Here is a 20,827-nt window from a genome sequence, read left to right as displayed (position 1 = left end):
CCAAAATAAACCAATGATTGTTGGGGTTAAACCTTATCCTGCTTCTCTATTGATTAATTATGGTGTCATACATTTCCTCTATTGGGTCAGTAAACTACTGGGTGAACACAAATACAGGGAATGTTGTAGAATACTGGGAAATTTTAAGCAATAATGGGCTTGTCAATGTATTTCTTGATCCTCATCAAGCTTCAAGCCTTACCTAATTTTATTTCATTTTTTAGATTATTTTAATTTTAAAAGATAAATTGGAAATTGGTATGCAGTTAAGTAAAGGAAATTTTGCTTTGTTAAATTAAACCAACAGTGCCTCTGGATTCTACATAAACCCAAAGAACATTGCTAGAAAATTAAATTGGTATAACTGCAGCCAAGGACTTTGTTATATGGTATGTGGGTGTTTTGTGATCTGCAGTGACAATCTTTTAGTCAGAATGTCCATAAAATACACACAACATTCCAGATGTGCCCACAAGTCAAAAATGGTTGAGATAGCTGCTACAAAAATATCCTTTATTTGTCAAAACCAAGAAAGACAAATGAAAAAAAACTGAATTACATATCCTATAGATAACTGTTTGCATATTACAAGTAAATCATTCCTGTCTGCTAAATCAAAAACTTGTTCAGAAAATATTTCTACAACTAACTTCTTTAATAAACAGCTTAGATTTTTCTTGCTAAGTTTTTACAGTTATAGACTTCACACATACATAAAATATTCATGCAAGAGGCAGTAATTGTTTCCATCTTTCTCTTAAATAAATGTTAGATACTGCAAATGAGTTGGATATAGCCAAAATGTTTTATTGTACTTACTTAAAAGGGAGAATTGAACTATGAGCAACCTTACTATTACTGTTGTTGTAATTGTGTAATTTTTTTTGATAATTTAAATCAATTTAAGTTTTATCTAAAGGTAAGAAAATTATCAAAATAGTAGCATTAGCAATAGCAGTTAGATTTATGCATCACTTCACAGTGTTTTACAGCCCTCTCTAAGCGGTTTACAGTCACCATATTGCCCCCAACAATCTGAGTGCTCATTTTACTGACCTCGGAAAGATGGCAGGTTGAGTCAACCATGAACTGGTGAGACTCGAACTGCCAAACTGCTAGCAGCCAGCAGTCAGCAGAAGTAGCCTGCAGTACTGCATTCTAACCACTGTGCCACCATAGCTCATCCCGGTACCATAATATACTGTATGTCTGATTCTAAAAACACTGTTTTTTAATATGCTAAATATTGTCAATCAAATAATTCATTTTTTCCATTGTTTGGACAATCCCATTGTGATCACCTAGCGCTCTAATAATGATGGGGAAGGCATTTGCCAGTTTATTTCATAATCTTTTTTATTTCAGTTGGTAATCCTGGTATTTTAAAATCTTTTCCAGTTATTTCTCAGCTACTCTATTATAGTTGCCAAATGTATGAGTTAAACTTGCTGTCCTTCAACTTTGGTGATGTCCAGCATGTAATGTCTAGATTTTGATCTGTCTGAATTTGGAAACTTTATAACATATTGTTGTAAGCCAATCTTAGTCTGCTTGTAACAAGATGAGCAGCAATATTTAATAATAAATATTTATTTTACTTTTAAATCAGTAACAAAAAAAGAAAAAAAGGAACAAAACATAAAGATAATTGTGACGGATACATTCTCAAAGGAAAAATGCATAAAAGTGTTTTTTTAAAAAAATGCAAAAAATACAACAGAAAAAACTATTAGAAAATTTACTTCTGGTATTTAATAAGTAAGCATGGTGATGTAGTGCCAGATTCAGAAAACCAAATCCTCCCTCATTAACTGTTTAGTTTTGGAATTACAATTCCAAAAGTTTGCTTATTTCCTGAATAATGGACATTGACTTTGAAGTCAAAGGAAGAAAGGAGTTACTGCTTGTAGTTTGTCAGAATAACAAGTTGCATGGGACCTTGGAGTTCTTCTAATACAATCCCCTGCTCAGGCAGGCAACCGCCTATCATTCCGGACAAATAGATGTCCAACCCCTTCATGAAAGTCTCCATTGATGGAGCAGCCCATCACTTCTGAAGGCAAGTTGTTCCACTGGTTTATTGTTCTCACTGTCAGGAATTTTTTCCTTAGTTGTACATTACATTTAAATTACATTTCCTGTAATGATAATCTCAGAATCAAAGAACCCCATAGAAATTTTCTAAACAAAAGACCTATTTTCTGAAAATACTTTCCAGATACAGTGGAACCTCGGGTTGTGACTGTAATCCATTCCAGAACTACGGTCGCAACCTGATTTGGTTGTGACAGGAAGCACAATTGCGCATGCGCAAACAAGAAAAAAAACCAAAAAATTTGGCTCCAAAGGGGAAATTGTCAGAGCAGGGGAAATAGCTGTGGTGATTTTCGTGTTTGCTTGGTCATCACCCAAAGATCTGTTCCCGAGCAGAAGCAAAACAGAAGCAAAAATTGTGGTTGTCATCCAATTTGGTCATGAACAGAAGCATTCACTACCCAAGGTTCCACTGTATATAAATGAGAATTGCTCATAGCATGTAAATTATTCTGGGAATATTCATTTTGAGAGCACTCATCTTTCCTCAAAGGATGACAGTTAATGATTCCCATCTACCCATTTCTGAATAAATCTCTCTATGTTTTATTTATATTACATTTTGCTAGCTGAGTTATATACTTTGGCATAGACATAACTATGTCAAATCCAATCTTAAAAACAGTGCAGCAAAATCCAGTTGCATTCAATTCTTTATTTGCTTATACCTGTTAGACAAAATCTTGACAAACTAAAGCTATACCATTCTAAGCTATTAGATTTGTCCTGAGATTCTAGGGTGTGGCTACCCTGTATCTCTCCCTACCACCACTGCCATCCAGCTCAGGACAGTACAGTCTCATAATCCACATCAATTTTTGGAAAAGCTCTGTAATGTCAAAACTCTCCTCCACTGCTTCTTCAGGTGCACATTCCATCATACTAAATATTTAATAGATTTGGTACAAATATGGAATGTATATTCCTTAAATGGATGGGTAACCTAATTTTAGACATCCATGTCTAATTCTAATGATGAAGGGAAAAATAAGAGAAAATATGCTGTTAACTTTTTTTTAGGTGTGGGTAACTAGTGTTTGAAATCTAAATACACGATAACCATAGCATTCCCTTGATACACTTATCTAACATCAAAAAAGGCAATAAGATTTCCCTGGTACAACCTGTTTTTAACCATTCCAAACTGGCTTCTAATAAATACTGCTTTTTTCTAAGCCACTACTTGATCATTTTTTCTAGGATTTTACTATGTACTGATACTGATTAGTCTGAGGTTTCCTAGGATTTCCAAGATGACATTAGAAACATTAGACATAAAAGTATTTACAGAAGTATAGCTACCACAGGAACAGGTTTCAATAGTAATGAGCAAACTTCTTTAGGAAAAATACTGTTGTAAACACTTGTCCTATTCTGTTCTATGAGAGTTATTTCCAAGGAAACACACATGGCATTAGACTTTCTATTTAAGTATTTTTTCCTGACAATATCTTTGCATGATTTTTGTAATGACAGAAAACATATTAATATAAAAGATAAACATTGCACTAGGTGTTATGAATACACCTTGTATCTTGAATAAATAATTCTATACCTATCTGAGCTATTTTTTATTCCAACTTTCAGATTTGGTGGCATTCCTTTCTGACATTTTAGGTTTAGCAGAAGGTTAATTAGACTCAATTTTAGCACTGCTGAGTGGCTTTTGGGTATATAGAGCAGACCAGGTTTTAAATGGCTGCATTTTTTAAAACCCCAGGAGATGCAAGCATGAAACCTGTGACAGATTGAAACTACAATTTCTTCTTTGCAAATGTACTGAGCAGAACAGGATTTAGTCCCCTGGTATATGGTCTAATTAGACAAAGTTGTGTTAATGAGTGTTCCTGAAGGGAATAATGAAGAATATGACTTTGCAAGTGTGAATTTGTTTTAACGTTGCAGCTCAAGGGGAAAATAGAAATGTTAATATCCAGATGTCTATAACCAACAGGGATCAAAGATTTTCATGCTGCATACAAAATGCTGGCCATCATGGTTTCTATTGTTTAGCTGGTACATTTATACTTGGCTACTCAACAGAATACATATCAAATAGTATTCTGCTTTAACATGCTAATTTATAGTTTTCTATGAACATTTTGAGCTTTTATCACAAAGACAGAAAGCTCATAAATCAAAGAATTCTCTTGTGACACAAATTGCAATAATATATACTGTTAAATGCAGTAGGGAAAAGTTCATTTTATCAACTTTTTCTAGAACAGAAAAAGAATTATTGAAAAAAATATGGCTATGCTCTGCTACATATCTAAAGCCAAAAAGGTGTTCAGAGAGGGTATGAGCAAGAAGCTTTATCTTTCCCTGAGCTTGCACAGTAACTATTGACCCTAGGCAAATAGATATGTGCTTAAAATTAATGCCAGTAGAAAAAATCTGGATATGCTGCTAGTGCTTTCATAATTAAAATACTGTACTACAACAATTCAAACATTTTTCCATTAAAATAATTTGAAAGAATAAACTAAAATAAAGCAACATTTCGTTTAAAAGATAATTGAATAGGCACCTTGTTTTGAAAACATTCTTACCCTGCAAATGTCAGGCTACCTTTCCTACCTATCAGTGGTGGGATTCAAATAATTTAACAACCAGTTTGCTCAGGGTCAGGTTGGCTGTTGTGGGAGGCATGGCCTATACCCGTCCTCCAGCATTTAATTTATCCCCCACCTCCCGCTATCAAAGTGGATCCTGGGCGCTGTGCTGCAATGGAGAAATGGGAAATGGAGTGGCCGGCACGAGGAAAAGACAAGTTGCAAAGAGAAGAAAGAGGGAAAGTGACATTCTCCTTCCCTCGCACCAGCCACTCCATTGCCCATTTCTCCATTGCAGAGCAGCGCCCAGGAGCCACTTTGATAGCAATCTCTTATCAAGAGATTGTTTTCTATTCTAAAAAATTGCATTAGTGCAAATCATGATTACAATTTCATATCAGAATGGAGATATTGTGCACCAATTAGATGTTGAGCAAAAACTGAAAATGTAAGATGGTTGCAAGAGCTGATATTAGGAGTAAAGACCTAAAATTACAACTTGTTTTATACTGTGGCCAACTACAGACTTGTGGAAAGCTCAAAAGCACCTTGTGGAATTCTGGTGGAATTATTACAATCAGATATTCCTCACTTATCATTTTAAATACCTCAATGTGACTATTTTTGTTAAGCAGCTTCACTATTTCATTTGAAGTGTAGGAAGTTAGCACCCATCCATCTCCTAGAAAATTGAAATATCCTAGGAAATATTAAAAAGGCAGAATATTTCCCCTAAAAAGAGTAGAAACTGAGAAGCAGAAGCTCACACCCCAACCTTTGTTAATGGGTGGGCCATTAAGGCCTGGGCCAGAATACTTTATATAACAAAGATCTCCAGGTAAAACTATAGCAATTGCCGAAAGCCCTTTCGGTGCATCATCCAGCAAGGTTCAACCAAGCCTGGAACTCAGGACAGCCTACAGAGTTGCCCCTGCATGGCCCCATGGGAGCCTGACAACCAATCAGAATACAAGCTCCAATTCAAATCCCAACAAAGGTTATTCAACCCAGGCACTCTCAGCACCTCAGTCCTTTTTTTCTTGATCTCTTCCTTCACCTTGAAGCATGTGATCATCCTTCCTTTTCACTCTGGAGCTCCAGGCCATGTGATCCTGTCCACCATTAAACCTTCCAAACAGCCTCCATGTTTCCAGTGTCTTTTTCCCCACTTGGAACTGAACCCAGAAGGATTTTTCTTCCAACAGAAGTATTTTCATAATTAGATTCTTGGAATTTCTGTGTTGTGAACAGCTGATTACCATTTTTAAAATTCTGCATGCCAGCTTAAAATCACTTAACTATGACAAACTGTTTTTCAGACAGACCTTCTAAAATTCTCTTTGAATTTGCTTGTGTTTTTTATGGTTTGTCATTAAAAATTAAGTCTCAATAGCATTACAAGACACATTTTCTAATGCAACCATTGCAGCATGAGCACCTAAATGTGATGTTAGCTATATTTCAGTCCTTGTATAATACTAATTCTGATCAGAGTTTATTAAAATTCAGACACTATTTTTCTAAAAGATGAGTATCCCTAAGCTAAATTGATTTTAGTCCATGGACACACAATTAATAACTCAGCTTGCCATTTAGATATGTGTATATTGTTTAGAGGTGCTTGTGAAATGGTATCCATTTGATTTGTAACTGATTTTGACGGAATAAGTTTCCATTCATATTAGCATTTAAATGTGCACAGTTTCATTTCATTACTAAGTAAGGTATATGACTTCTTCATAAATGTGGAATTCTTATTTAGCCTTTTAGTGATATATAATAAAGGTTTTATTAGAACTTCTTTAAAATTTGTTTTTGACTTTGTTGTTTTTTTTTACAAAAATTTCATTCAATTTTTTTCTTTCTCTAATATGTGAAAATTGACTTTATTGTTGAAGGCGATAGCAAGTATTAGTATTTGTACTTTGATAACAAGACTTTAATTCATTCTGCAATTTCTGAGAAGACTCTTCTTCCGAAATAGCTGCAAGCATAGAATTATCTTATGATTTCTTTCTATTGGATTAAATTTAAGCATGGAAAACCAGAGAGACTACATACTATTTGAGAGATGATTGTGCAGCAATAACAGAACTTTTACACATACTACTCACATACTCCAGATATGAGCTTTTTCATTGGGTGGGGGAATGCTAAATTTCAGAATTAGCATTCTCCCACCAATTTCAGAATGGGATTTTCAATAAATGTTTATTTGAGACCATTAAAAGGATGATAATAATTTTCCATCGCTGAACAAAATAACATATTCCAAAATGCTGAAGAAATAGATGCCATAGCACTAATACTGAAAAGTTTCCATGCAGGAGGTATCAATAAAAGCAATTATTTTATGTTAAATATCCAGTTCTTTGATGTACCTTATTGAAAGGCTATAATTAAATGAAATGGTATAGGGTCTCCTGCTTAAGCAGGGGGTTGGACTAGAAGACCTTCAAGGTCCCTTCCAACTCTATTCTGAATGATTGATTGAAATATAATTATTTTGGAAATTTAGAAAGAATTGAATCTCTTGACGCACATGTTGAATGCATCTTTTCAACACACATTCTTGAAAAAACATGATAGAGCTACTTACTTAATAAGAAAGATGTTGAACAAAACACATCAATAAACATTTAAATTAACCAGAAGTCTCACTCTGATTACACAGTTGCTCAAAGTTTCAGGAGACACTTCCTTTAACAGTGAATTAGGCTAATATGTGACCAATTTATGCATTACAGGATAAATGGATTCCAACTAAGTCTTAGTTACATTATATAGTTAGAGAAATAGCTTGTCACTTTTCACTGATAATGTTTGAAGCCTTGAAATAAAACATACGTATTTGGTCATAGAGATGCTCACGTTCAAGATAGTCTGGTAATTATATTGTCTCAACAATGGGGGAACGTTTTAGCTTGTATAGTAAGAGTGTCAATGGTCTAACTATGAGTTATACAACAAAAAATAGAATTTTGAATATATTGAACTCAGTTACATTTATACATAGAAAATGATTGTTTAGGTCTAGGACAACATTTTGTTGGAGATAGGACATTGCTTCTTTAAAACATGTTTTACAACATACTACGTTTGCTAAATTTTTGAGAAAGTAGTGGATCATATAAACATAACTGTGCAACAAAAACTACAATTTTCAGAAAATAACATTCATTTGAATTACGTATCTAATGCTTGGAATTTGACAACACAACTTTTAAGATACAGCTGGAAAAGATTTTGGTAGGTGCCTTTCCAGTAGGCTGAGGATGAGCAAAGGATAACATGCATCCCTGCCTTTGAGAAATAGCTAGTGGTCGCAGTGCTTCTAGGATCCTAGGGAAACCTGGTCATGTTGACTAACCTTCAGACTTGGCTTTTGATTAGCATGTAATAGTTCTGAGGACTGTGTGATATAATTGTGCTTTTGCCATTCCCAATCTTTATCTCTAGCCCAGCAAAGGGCATGTTTTACACACCAGACAGCATAGAGCAATTATTTTTTCTGACAGCCAAAGACTGTTTGCTCAACCAAACAACTGATCGTTGACATTTGTTGCTAATAGCAGTGGTTAAATGGCAATCAAAGTAAACCGCACCAAACTTGATTGCAGGAAATACGACTTCAGCAATAGAGTGGTCAATGTCTGGAATACTCTACCCGACTCTGTAGTCTCTTCCCCAAACCCCAAAAACTTTAACCTTAGACTGTCTACTATTGACCTCACCCCTTTCCTAAGAGGTCTGTAGGGGGCGTGCATAAGCGCACCAACGTGCCTACCGTCCCTGTCCTATTGTTTCTCTTATTCTTTTATTTTTCTTATATGTAACCATTTCATGTATTCACAACTATGTATACATTTATACTTATTATCTTGTAAACAATTGGCAAATCAAATAAATAAATAAAATAAATAAATAAATAAATCTGGAAAGGGTCATTGGAAAGAAGGAAAAAAGGAAAGTGGATTTCCTGCTCTCTCCTTCCAGAGATTCTGCTCAGCTGGCTTTCTGCTTCCATGGATAAAGGAATGGAAGGCTGGGGAGGACAATGATCAAATTGATTGACTGGCCAATATAGGAACCAGGTAAAGCTTACCACCAATGTGCTAATGAAACTGCAAAAAGAAAGTGGGGCAATCTTGAAATTGTTATGACTGACATGAACTCGTGCATATCAAAAGCAAATGTCAGAGTTTTTCACTATACCAAGTTCATTTTACTCAGCACTTCCTCAGAACTATCAATTCTGAATTATGGTGATGGGAAGCGAATAATGAAAAGAGCATTTTGCAATTCATCAATTTTATATCAATATATGTTAAGGGGGCAGTGAAAAAAATGAAAATAACAGGTTTTCCTGAACTCCTTAAGTATATTTAAACAGAAATTTATATGTTTAAATGTTTAAACATATAAACTTGTTTAAATATACTTAAGAAGTTTAAGAAGTTTAAATGTTTATACTAATCCATTCCCTATTTAATTCTTAATCTCTTTCCACCATTTTTAGTGTTCTGAAGATTTCCTTAGTACTATTAACCATAAAATTAAATCTGTTTGCTTTAAATGCCTTACTTTCCCCCTATTTCCAGTTCAGTATAATACTTGGATAAGTATTTGCAGAACACATTGCTTTATTTGAGATGACTTTACTAAAACCCTAGTAGTGTACTAATAAATTGCAGTTATTTCAACTGACCAATTTGGGGACGGATACCAACGGTATTATTTATCTAACAATATAGCCTAAGGCTTCTTCTGCTCAGTTTCATAAAAGCTTCTCCATTGCCCCTCAAGAATAACAGGTAAAGCAGCATTCAAGAATTTCTGCTGGAAAAAAAATATCATTGATATTTTAGACATATTCAATCATGAAAGCCCTTACACATATAATTACAATGTCAAGCAAGTGTGGATAGTTTGAAATAAGTTGAAAAGATTAAAAGGAATTGGACAGCTGCTACAGCCAATCATTGTCAACATTTGCATAAAATGAATCTATTCACTAATGTCAAATTGTCCACTACAGTAAAGGTAATGTTGCCCTTGAATTGAGTTCATTGCTAGGGGATTACATGGAGACTACATTTATGCAATTTTCTTTGCATGAACATTTGCAAGAAGTTATTTCCTACTGCCTGCTTTTAGAAGATATGTTTGACTCTTCAAATTAATCTACAGCCCTGTTATTATTTAGTGATCTCCTACCCAAATAAGACTAGCCAGACTTTTCTTAACTTTTGAATCAGGTTTGGCCAAAAATTGCCACCCACCTTTATTTCTTTCTCCCTGATAGAAGGAAAAGGAAGAAATAACAGTTGTGCTTAATATATTCCTGGATACTGACAAATTCTAGGGGCCAAGATAACAATGGCAGAAAGAGAAAGTAGGGGGTGGAGTGGGGGAAACTGAGCAGGAGGAACAATAAAAAAGCAAATAAGCAAACAAATAAGCAAAGAACAAAGGTGTACCTATCCATGCCCTTAGAGATAAAATCAAACACAGAAGGATGTTGTTGAATTTGCTGTTTTTTAACAGAGAATTCCCCCCATCCTCTCTGTAAAAATCTGAGACAATTGAATCTAAAAATCACGGACACCACATTTTTCATATTGCCATTCATAAAAAAACAGAATTGAGGATATAGATATTAATGAATTCTCATAATTTTTACACTCCCTCCCCAATAAATAAATCAGCCATTTATTTATTTCCTTCTGGGCCTTAATAATTTTGATAGTTTACACACACAGATGGAAAAGATATAAAATAAATTATTCAGTATTATTTCACAATCTCAGAACAGCAACTGCAAAAATAACGCAATAAAAAAAATCTTAAATTGTTCTCCCCAATATGCTAAAATAGACGTTCATAAGGCTGTTTCAAAGGTCAATATATTAAATAGATGGATCATTATGGTTTAAATATTTACAAGAATGTATAGACTAAACTCACTTTATTGTTAGATAATTGAAGTATCATTTCAAGAGTAGTATTGTCTAAAAATATCCTCCATAGCCAAAGCTACCAAAAGCAAGTTATTTCATGCCCTTGTCAGCTCTACTATTTGCATTGAACTTAAGATTTGAGACATTTGTGAGCACAGACAGTTTAACTTTACTTACTTTCTGGTTGGGTGATGGAATCAAATGATTATACAGTTGAAAGATATTACTTAGCATCGCTTACATCCAAACCTAATTTTTTTTTTTATTGCTTAGCATTTCTTACATCCAAACCTGAATTTTTGTTATTGCTAGTAAAAAAGAAAAAAGAAACATACTATTTCATCCTTCTAGATCAGAGGGTCAAACTCACATCATCACATGATGCATCATGACTTTTTTCCCCTTTGCAAAATGGGGCATGGGCGTGGCCAGCATGTGACACATCCAACCCATGGGCTGCGAGTTTGACAGCCCTGTTCTAGATATAGGAACATATTTTGTTCAAAAACAGCACATATAACACCAGATTCTATCCAAGATGTAGGTTGGCCCATTTTTGACTGTAGATTTTTATATTTTAGTTATTAATGTTTCTTATTTTGTATGCTTCCATATATCTGTGTACAATTGCAGGGAAATATAAATGTGACATATAAACATAAATAAAGTATATCTATAAGGAAATGGAGAGTGGGAGTGAATGTGCCAGATTGCCCATTAATTGTAATATTACTATTATATAGTATCAATCAAGTAAAATAGTATCAAATATAAATAGCAATCTACTATTTTCCTTTCTACAAACTGTGTATAGCACAATGCTAAAGTTTCTTTGGACGCTAATTTTTAGGAAGCAGTATTATCGTTTGCCACAAGATGGGGTACATACATTTGTGAAACTGTCAAGGAACCACAGATATATGATAATTTTAGTGTTAGAAATATGATAGTTATACTTCTATGTAGCTTTCCTCAATCTGATTGCATCACATTATATCACTTTCTATCACACTATTAAGCTAAATGGGGTAATACATTTGGTTAGCTGAATGGAACCTTTTCTTGAGGGTATTGCATTCTGTATTAAAGGCTTAATTTGTCATTGTGATTCATTTTGTCATTGTCACTGGAGAGGATATGATGGTTAAATATGATAGATGATTAAGTTTGTCATCTGGAGATTTGATGGCCTGGGTTTGAGACCTGAGCGCCACGCAATGGGGTGAGTTCCCATTACTTGCCTCAGCTCCTGCACATATAGCAGTTCGAAAACATGCAAATACAAGTAGATTAATAGGTATCACTTTGGTGGGAAGGCAACAGCATTCTATGCATCTTTAACGTATAGCCATGCTGCCACACATGACCACAGAAATTGTCTTTGGACCACACTGGTTCCCTCAGGCAAGAAACAGAGATGAACACTGTGCCCTAAATTTGGACACAACTGACAGAGAAACCTTTACCTTTTCATTGTCACTGGAGACCCAGATGACATCAACTACTATATTAAAACTTTTATCAGTTCTGCTCCTTTTGAAAATGGTTCAGAAATTTTTACTTAATCCAAAGTAGTGTTTTATTTAGTCCCTAGGTTAATTCAAAGGGTTAATTCTGGATCAAACACTGATCCTGAAGCAAAATAGTGAAATAAATTTAACTAATTTATTTTATTTTATTAAGTGATAAATCTCAATCCATTTGTTTAGTTCAAATACTGTACTATCATACAGATTCAAGGCCCCGTTATCTCCATATTGGGGAACTCCCCCGATAATGTTCTTAGAAGTGTAAATGAAGTTATTAATTATGCCTTGCTTTAACTGTAAAGCTGTTTTACAATTCAGTACTATTGCAATAAAGAGACTTGTTTGCAATCCAGAACTATTGCAATTAAAGAGACTTGTTTGCAAATAATGGACATCAGATTCACACAGTTACAGAAAGAACTATTTTTTTCTAAGTGGATTTTTAAAATTTCAGATTTTAAAATGATGTGTAGATATCAATGCCATTTAAGCAATTAAATATATGGTAAACATGTTAGCGATTTAATGCATATCTGCATTTCAGAATCAGTACATATCTAGAGTAATCAGTTCATAAGTCATGTATGTTTTCAAACTGTAGCTGATCTAATAGCCTTATTCAAACTTATTCTCAGGCAATATGGAGTCCCTTGGTGATGACAGCTAGCCCAGCTGTTGTAACTTAGAATCTGTATTCAATGCCAATCCTAATGATGTAGCCAACAAACATCCAGTGAATCTGATGTTTATAACTATCTGCCCGCCCATGTGCTAGTGCTCAAAGGAACATGTTGCCAGGATTTTAGAAAAAGAACAACTTTGCATTAGAAAATAGATGATGGCTTAGTATTTCCAGATTGAGTCTCTTTTCTCCATATTGTTTGCTAAAGGCAGGGTGACCCATTGGAAAAGAATTTCCTGGCAGCTAATGCTGGAATCAGCATCCAAGGCAAATGCAGCCATTTCAAATGGTCAATAATATCTGCCAGGAAATAACTGGCCTTGAGGTCAAAGTTGTTGAGGACCAAAGATCCCATAAAATTTCAGTGGGATATTCTTAGCGAAGTGGATATAGCATAATCTTGTATCTACATTTCTGAATATAAGCTCCCTTGGTCTCAGTTAGAATCAACTCTAAGTAGACATGTATGGAATGTTCTGCAAACTTTCTCAACTAATGGATAAGCCAGGATTAAATCCTGCTGGTTACTTCAAAGTTAAAAAAGAATGAAATGTTGAAAATATGGGTATCATATATTGGAATGCTTGCTTTGTAATTAAGACAAATACATTGTTCATATCTGTAGAGCACTAATGTAGTGCATAGTGCATTTTAGATTGTGGGACCTGAATATGCTCACAACTTTAGAATGGAAACTTGAAGTAAAAGATATCCTAATTATGGATTAAATATTCTCATATACAACCAGGGAAATTGGCATGATGGGAATACTGTAAAACTCAAAAACATAGTCAAATGCAATACAATATTCTTCTTCTAGTTTCTTGGTTCAGTGAAGATAAGTGAACAGTATTTTAATATCATTGAATCATTTTTCTGATTAATACAACACACTAAGCCAACATCTGGTTTAGTGAATATAACAAATTTGTCCATTTGTTTTGATAAGCCAGGTTTTCTTAACTTTTCTATGCCATGGATCCCTTTAAGAGTCTGAAACTCACAAACCCTTTTTAAGAAAAATAATAACTAAATATGTTGTGCATATATCTTACTTATAAAGGATTGTGCCTATTGCTTTCTGCCTTTCTTCTGACTATTTATGAGTATCAAGCAACATGTCACTGGGATTCTGGCTTGTGCAGAAGCTAGGAAAAAAATAAAATTAAAAATGGTCTCTTTCTCTGACTGGTTCTGAAACAAACAAAGCTAGCTCTCTGATCCCATGATACCAGGAACATAGAACTGTCTATGAAGTTACTGGGAGTTCAGGTTTAGCTTAATGGAGGTTTTACTTTATCATTTCTTCAGTCCCAATGCTATTAATGCCTCTTCGTTCCTGAGGAAAAATTGAGGAACTGTCTTCCTTTTTAGTATCATCAAGGGAGCACCAGCAAGAAAGTTGAAACATCTTTTTATCAAAGGTTTCTTTTCATTATCATTCTTCTCCCCCTTCCATTTTTGCATAGTGCAGTATGGTACAGCTGTTGAAGAGTTCCCTTTTTGGCTAACTTTCCTCAAAATGATCCCTTCCAGATGTGTTACTATTGCAACACAATTCCCCCAGTCCCATCTGGAGAGAAGGCAGCTTTGAGTCATGAAACGTATTTCATTTTGGAATGAAACCTATATTCACAAACTGTATCTTAATATAAGGCTTATACAATATTTTACTAATCTGTTTTCAGAACAGTTGTTTACTTGATATATATCTTCCAGGTTGGATAGAAAAAATAACTGAGTTGCAAACAGAATAATACATTACTCTTACTATTATGATCAATAATTATTTCTCCTGTAGGTAAAATAATTTTCAAGCCTTTTTTATGAGCAATTACTATAATGGAGACTTCTGCAGCAAAGGATAATACTGGGGTTTGTTTGTCAGATAGCTCTTGAAAAGCTATCTGAATATTTTTAAATTATATGCTTTATGAATGTGTTTAAGTTCAATATCAGCATTAAAGAGATCTTAACCTAAAGTGGGATAGTTAGACACTGTCAGAACCCAAATTCCAGCAAAGAAAAACAACCACACTCAGCATGAAAAAGCCACTAATTATGTAGCAATATACTGTATAATACTAAAAAAAAACCTTATCCTGTTTTACTGTTAAGGTTTCCCACATAAAGGAGGCCACACAGGGACAAATCTGAACAATGCCAAACAAAGGTTAAATTTGTTCTGTAAATTCCACTTCAAAACATGTACATACACATACCAGGGAAAATTACGGAATCTTTAGGTGTGTTTGCACAACATCCTTACTGTAAGCCAGATGATACAGCTGATAGCTTGCTGTTTTTTTCCTTTATAGAAAAAATGTTGAAAGGCAGATGAATAATGGGCCACTCAGAAACAAAAGCAGAAGATGCGGGATAGAAGAAAGCTAAATGATCATCTTGGCATTGACTTATATTTAATTTTGCTTTGTATTTTAACTGTTTTAATTGTTTTTATGATTGTGCACTGTCCAAAACTGCTGGCCTGAGATGGGTAGCTAAATACATTACATTACATTCTTCCCTCAGGCTCTTTCGTTCTAAATCACCTCTTTCTCATAGGACCGAAATAAAAAGAGTAAAACCAGCTGAAGTTTTGCAGATGCTCCTGTAGTTCTACTTTGTGGCTCCTTCTACTAACCAGATTTATGTCAGGAGGTGGACTTGTCTATTGACTTATTTCTCATTTTGATATGAGTTTACTTGAGCTGAGGTTTCATGAATTAGATGACTGCTAGATGACTGCTAACCATAGCTTCAAATTGTGGTTTTAAAAAAAGCTGCCTTCTCCACATGTTTTATTATAGCTTGGTTTAGTATTATGCTAAATTCTAAGCATATTTTTTTCAATGGAGAAGAGGAGAAATTATTTGCACAACCTTCCCAGTATGTTTTGCAGCCACCTCTCTCTGTGGCTGCATATCCTGAGACAGGACACTGGCAAGGACCTGTCCTAATTTAAACCATTCCCAAATTCCTTCTAGCCCGGAACCTCTGTAAGGGAAAGTACTACTTTATCTTGAACTCTTCCCCACATCTCTGCCCTTCTGGGTGGCCTGCACAATGCATTTCTTGGCAGCAATGACTACGGCAGCAACATTGGGGCTGAAGTTGAGGCTTGAGCTTTAGCAATCTCAGCAGCCACTGTCACCCCATGCTTTTACTTCAGTTGCACCATCGCCACCAGTGAGTACCACCTCAAGCTCCACACTGGGGCCAGTCACCCCAGTACCATAGCCATTGTCTAAGTTGCACACTATGTTCTTGTGATACTTTGGAAAGCTTCTGAGACCTTCCAAAACCATGTGAGAAGGCTGTGTATGCCATTCTCCAAATCACAGAGGCCCATCCCCAAATCATGCACATGCTTCTCAAGAAAGCCTCAGAAGCCTTTTCAGAATCCAGGAGGAACAGCTTCAGGAAGAAGATCTGACCCTTGGAAAGGGTCAATCCATGAACAGGAGGCGGCAGCTGCAGCCAGGAAGGCCTTTACATAAGTTTATTTTATGCACTAATGTATCCTTTGCTCAACCAGGACTTCCTTTCCATGATGAGGTCACACCTTATTCATTTCACAATTGATCTAATGGAACAAGTTCCACATGGTCTTGTCCTTAAAGATCATTCGGAAGCTACACCTGGTTCAAAATACAATGTCACATAATATTTATGTCCATGTGGTATTGCTGTTATGTGAGCTGCATTAATTACCAGGTGGCTTTCAGGTGCAATTCAAGATGCTGATCATTATCTTTAAAGTTCTTCTTGGCATAGATCTTGGCTATTTAAGGGATTGTCAGTCAAGTTATTTCTTCTCAACCAGTGTGCTCAGGCAGAGAAGTGCACTCCAGAAGCTTCTTGGATGAGAAGAGAAAGGTCTTCAAAGAAAAACAAGAAAATCCAGTTGCCTCTTGAAAAACCACCTTTGGGACAACTATGACCTGGATGACTAAGAATCCCCATACACATGAATTAAATGTTGACATCTTCTGAGTTGTGGCAGCAGACCCTCCCATTTTCCTTGTTTTAGAAGTCCTTACGTTCTAGCCCTGTTATTATTTCTGAATGTTGGGGTGTGTGTGTGTCCTTTTTATAAATTAAATAGCTGTATGATTTACTGTAATGTATTATTAACTTAACGCATTTGATATATTGTAAGCTGCCCAGAGACTTTTTGGAGTTAGATTGCCTTAAAAATCTAATAAATAACAATAAATGGTCAATTAAGAAATAACAACAAAAAACCCTAAAATACAATAGTTTTGTAGTTTTGCTTCCAGGTTTGAAAGCAGTGCATCTATAATATTTAAAGTATTTTAATGGAATGACTGTAACTAGGGGACAAATGAAGAAACAAATCCTTTCATTCTTCCCTCTTTCCTTCTGTTCTATAACTTGATGTAATATGTATATTTGCCTCATGAACCATATGTTGTTCTGTCACAATATTGCAGTACATTCATTCCTTGTAGGAATGGAAGTGACATGGAGAGTAAGGAGGACTACAGAACAATTTTCAGATGCAGATGGGCACCTTCAAAGAATATTCAGAGATGTGTGTTTTTACAGTTACTTATGAAGTGGTCAGAAACTGGCAAAATGTGGATTGACCTCATTTTATTTGTTTGTTTGTTTATTTGCTTTAAGTCTTGTCACTACATTCTCATAGGGTATTCTGCCTTAGGATTGCAGTCAGCCTACATTGCACCATCAACCAATTTGTTCCTACTCTAATTCTTTTTAAAATTTTGATTGGTAAGTATAACATTCAGGGGTAGGATCCTACAGGTTTGGTCTGGTTCAGCCAAACTGGTTTCTCCAAAGATCAGCTTTGAGAGAACTGGTTCACTCCAATAATTAGCTGTTGGGCCCACCCATGCTCCCACGCAGCCACCCATGCTCTAGTCTGCTTTATTTCTGGGTTTTCCAGCTCATCTGATTTGCACAGCACAGTGGATTGCCGCATGTCAGCTGTTTTACACACAGGGGTTGCAGCAGAAGGTGACTTGCAAATGCTGTGCATAGGCACAAAGCGCACGCTCACCGAACCGGTTGTAATTTTCAAGGCAAATGTTCCAGTTTTTAAGAATTTATGCCTTCAGGGAATATTACTTATACTGCTTATGACATCTTTGGTATTCCTTAGGTGCCTTAATATACATTGTGGTTACATAAAGCTGTCCTCATTATTCTTTATCTCCATATTCTTATACAAATTTCATTATGAGCTTTCCATGGCCACCAGCATCTTTCATTTGAGAATAATTAAAAATCCAACCTTGTCAAAAATTTCTGGAAGGGATTACTTAGGTACAGTTTTGACCCATTAAATTGTTTCATAATTTGCTTAGTAGATAGCTCAGTGCAATTGTCTAAATGAATAGAAATTGAATGAAACTAAAAATAAAATAAAATCCTGAATTTGTAGTTAATTAAGTCTTTCATAAACATCAAATGAATTTAGATTTATGGATGAATGTTATTTTGGCAGTATGAAGCAAAATATTTTGGATGCCCTCTGCTTGTTTTTTTAAAAACTGGTCGTCTTTAATCATGAAACTCATTTATGAACTAGTTTCGTTAAAAAGATATGAAATGATGAATCCAGAAAACAATAATCAGAACACACTCTAAACAAATAATGTAGGCATGGAAAGATAATTATATGTATAGAAGTGGCTAGTGATAACTTAGAAAGATATGACTTCCTTGTGGGATGACACTCATCCAATTACCAGCTTGGAAACTAAAGAAGTAAAAAAAATTAAACACAGTTATATAATATAAAACTATTGTATAAACATAATAATGGACTGATATATACTAGATTTGATCAGATAATTCTTTACATCTTCCAATACTTGAAGGGCTATCTCAGGGAAGAAGGCTTCAATTTATTCTCCATAGCACCTAAGGGCAGAACAAGAAGTAATAGGTGGAAGCTCTTCATGGGGAGATTCGGCCTGGAAATAAGAAGGTATTTCCTGACAGTAAGAAAGATTAATCAATGGAACAGCTTGCCTTCCAGAGTTATGGGTCTTCATCACTGAAGGTTTTCAAGAAAAGATTGAACAACTTTGTCTGGGATGGTAATAAGGAACCCTGCCTTGGGCAGGGGGGTTGAAATTGAAAAATAAACAAATTCCTCTTTTGGGGCTGATTTTTTAATCAAGCAGAGGGGCAACCAGGGAAGCTGCTAGGTAATGGACAGACATGTAATAGAAGGGCAAAACAAACTCAAAATTCCGATGAAATTTTGAACAACTGGAGAATGCAACAGAACAATGAAAATTTATTGAAGGGATGAATATTAGCATGAATTAGAAGGCAAATTTGAGCAAAGTATTACCCAATAGTCTTTAACACCTTGTTTACAGTAGACAGTGTATGCACACAATGTTGTTCTAAAAATATGAGTAGTTTCACATTTATTATTCTCCATGTCAACTAATCAGTCCTCTTCTGCACACAACATATGTAATCCACACATTCCTTCCCTTTATCTGAACCAGAAGAAATACCTCCTCACCTTCTTATCACACATTTGTGTTTGGAATCTGAAAAACAGATTAGAATCTTGGGTGTTGCTCTCTTGGGTGTTACTCTCCCAGTTGGTCACATAATGTGTACATTATTTAAAGTTTGCTTTTATCTTGGATGGACAACATTCTGTATACCTTGCCTGTAGGCGTGAACCAAAATTCTCATCTTCATACTAGAAACATATATGCTAATAATATATTGCTTCAGATGTGTAAGGAATGTCAAAGTTTGACATCTCTTAACTAAGCATTCTAAAGATTCCTTTTTGTTCTTTTGGGAACTATATTTATTACTATTAATGGGATTATTATGGTTCATTCCTTAAAAGAATCATTTTTCTAATAATATTTTTGTGTTACTGCCATGTGTATCTTCAATATATCCATGATTACAGATTACAGATAATCAGAGTTGGAAGGGACCTTGTAGGTCATCTAGTCTACCCCCCACCCAAGCGGGAGACCCTACACCATTTCTGACAAATGGCAGTCCAATCTCTTCTTGAAAGTCTCAACTGATGGCACTCCCACAACTTCTGAGGGCAAGCTGTTCCATTGGTTGATTGTTCTCACTGTCAGAAAGTTTCTCCTTGTTTCCAGGTTAAATCTCTCCCTGTTCAGTTTTCATCCATTTTTCCTTGTCTGGCCTACAGGAGCTTTAGAAAATAGCTTGACCCCCTCCTCCCTGTGCCAGCCCCTCAAATATTAGAAGACCGCTATCATGTCTCACCTGGTCCTTCTCTTTACTAGACTAGCCAAGCCCATGAGATTATATTGTGGTGGAATTTAATATTTGCTTACTATCTTGCAGAAGTGATAATGAAGTACTTATTTATTTGATTTGTCAATTGCTTACAAGATAATAGATATAAGTATAAACATGAGTAAGAATACAGGAAATAGGTACGAATAAATGGGGACAATAGGATAGGGACGGTAAGCACGATGGTGCACTTATGCACGTCCCTTACAGACCTCTTAGGAATGGGGTGTGGTCAATAGTGGTTAGTTTGAGGTTAAAGGAGTGGGGGTTAGTGGGTGTAAGGATATAGAGGTTAGAGGATTCCCCATCTTATACTTGTATTCAACTTTCAGGCATATAATTGTCTTTAAAGGTTCACTTTATTCTCATAGCAAGCTTTTTTTTTAAACAATGGAATGTAAAATAGTGATCTTTTAAGCTTTTAAGTTTTCTAAACAAGAGGATTAATTCTACCTGATTGATATGACAAGGTGGACCTGGGAAATTAACATAATAAAGTGGGGGGGTGAATCAAAACTGAAGGACAGTGCTGAAACACACAATGAACAGAGAGAGGGTAATAGTAAGATTTGCAGAAACAAAATCTATCATAATTCTTTGATTGTTCTGAGCAGGAAAACTCATTAAATAGATATTTACATTATAGTCCTCAGCTGGTTTTTCAAAGTCCCCTCTTTATGGAAATTGTTTTGGGGAAGC

Source organism: Notechis scutatus, chromosome 2 (assembly GCF_049901735.1).
Source record: "Notechis scutatus isolate UNSWTSFEM ecotype Mainland chromosome 2, rNotScu1.2, whole genome shotgun sequence".
Taxonomy (NCBI): Eukaryota; Metazoa; Chordata; class Lepidosauria; order Squamata; family Elapidae; genus Notechis; species Notechis scutatus.
This window is presented reverse-complemented; position numbering follows the sequence as displayed.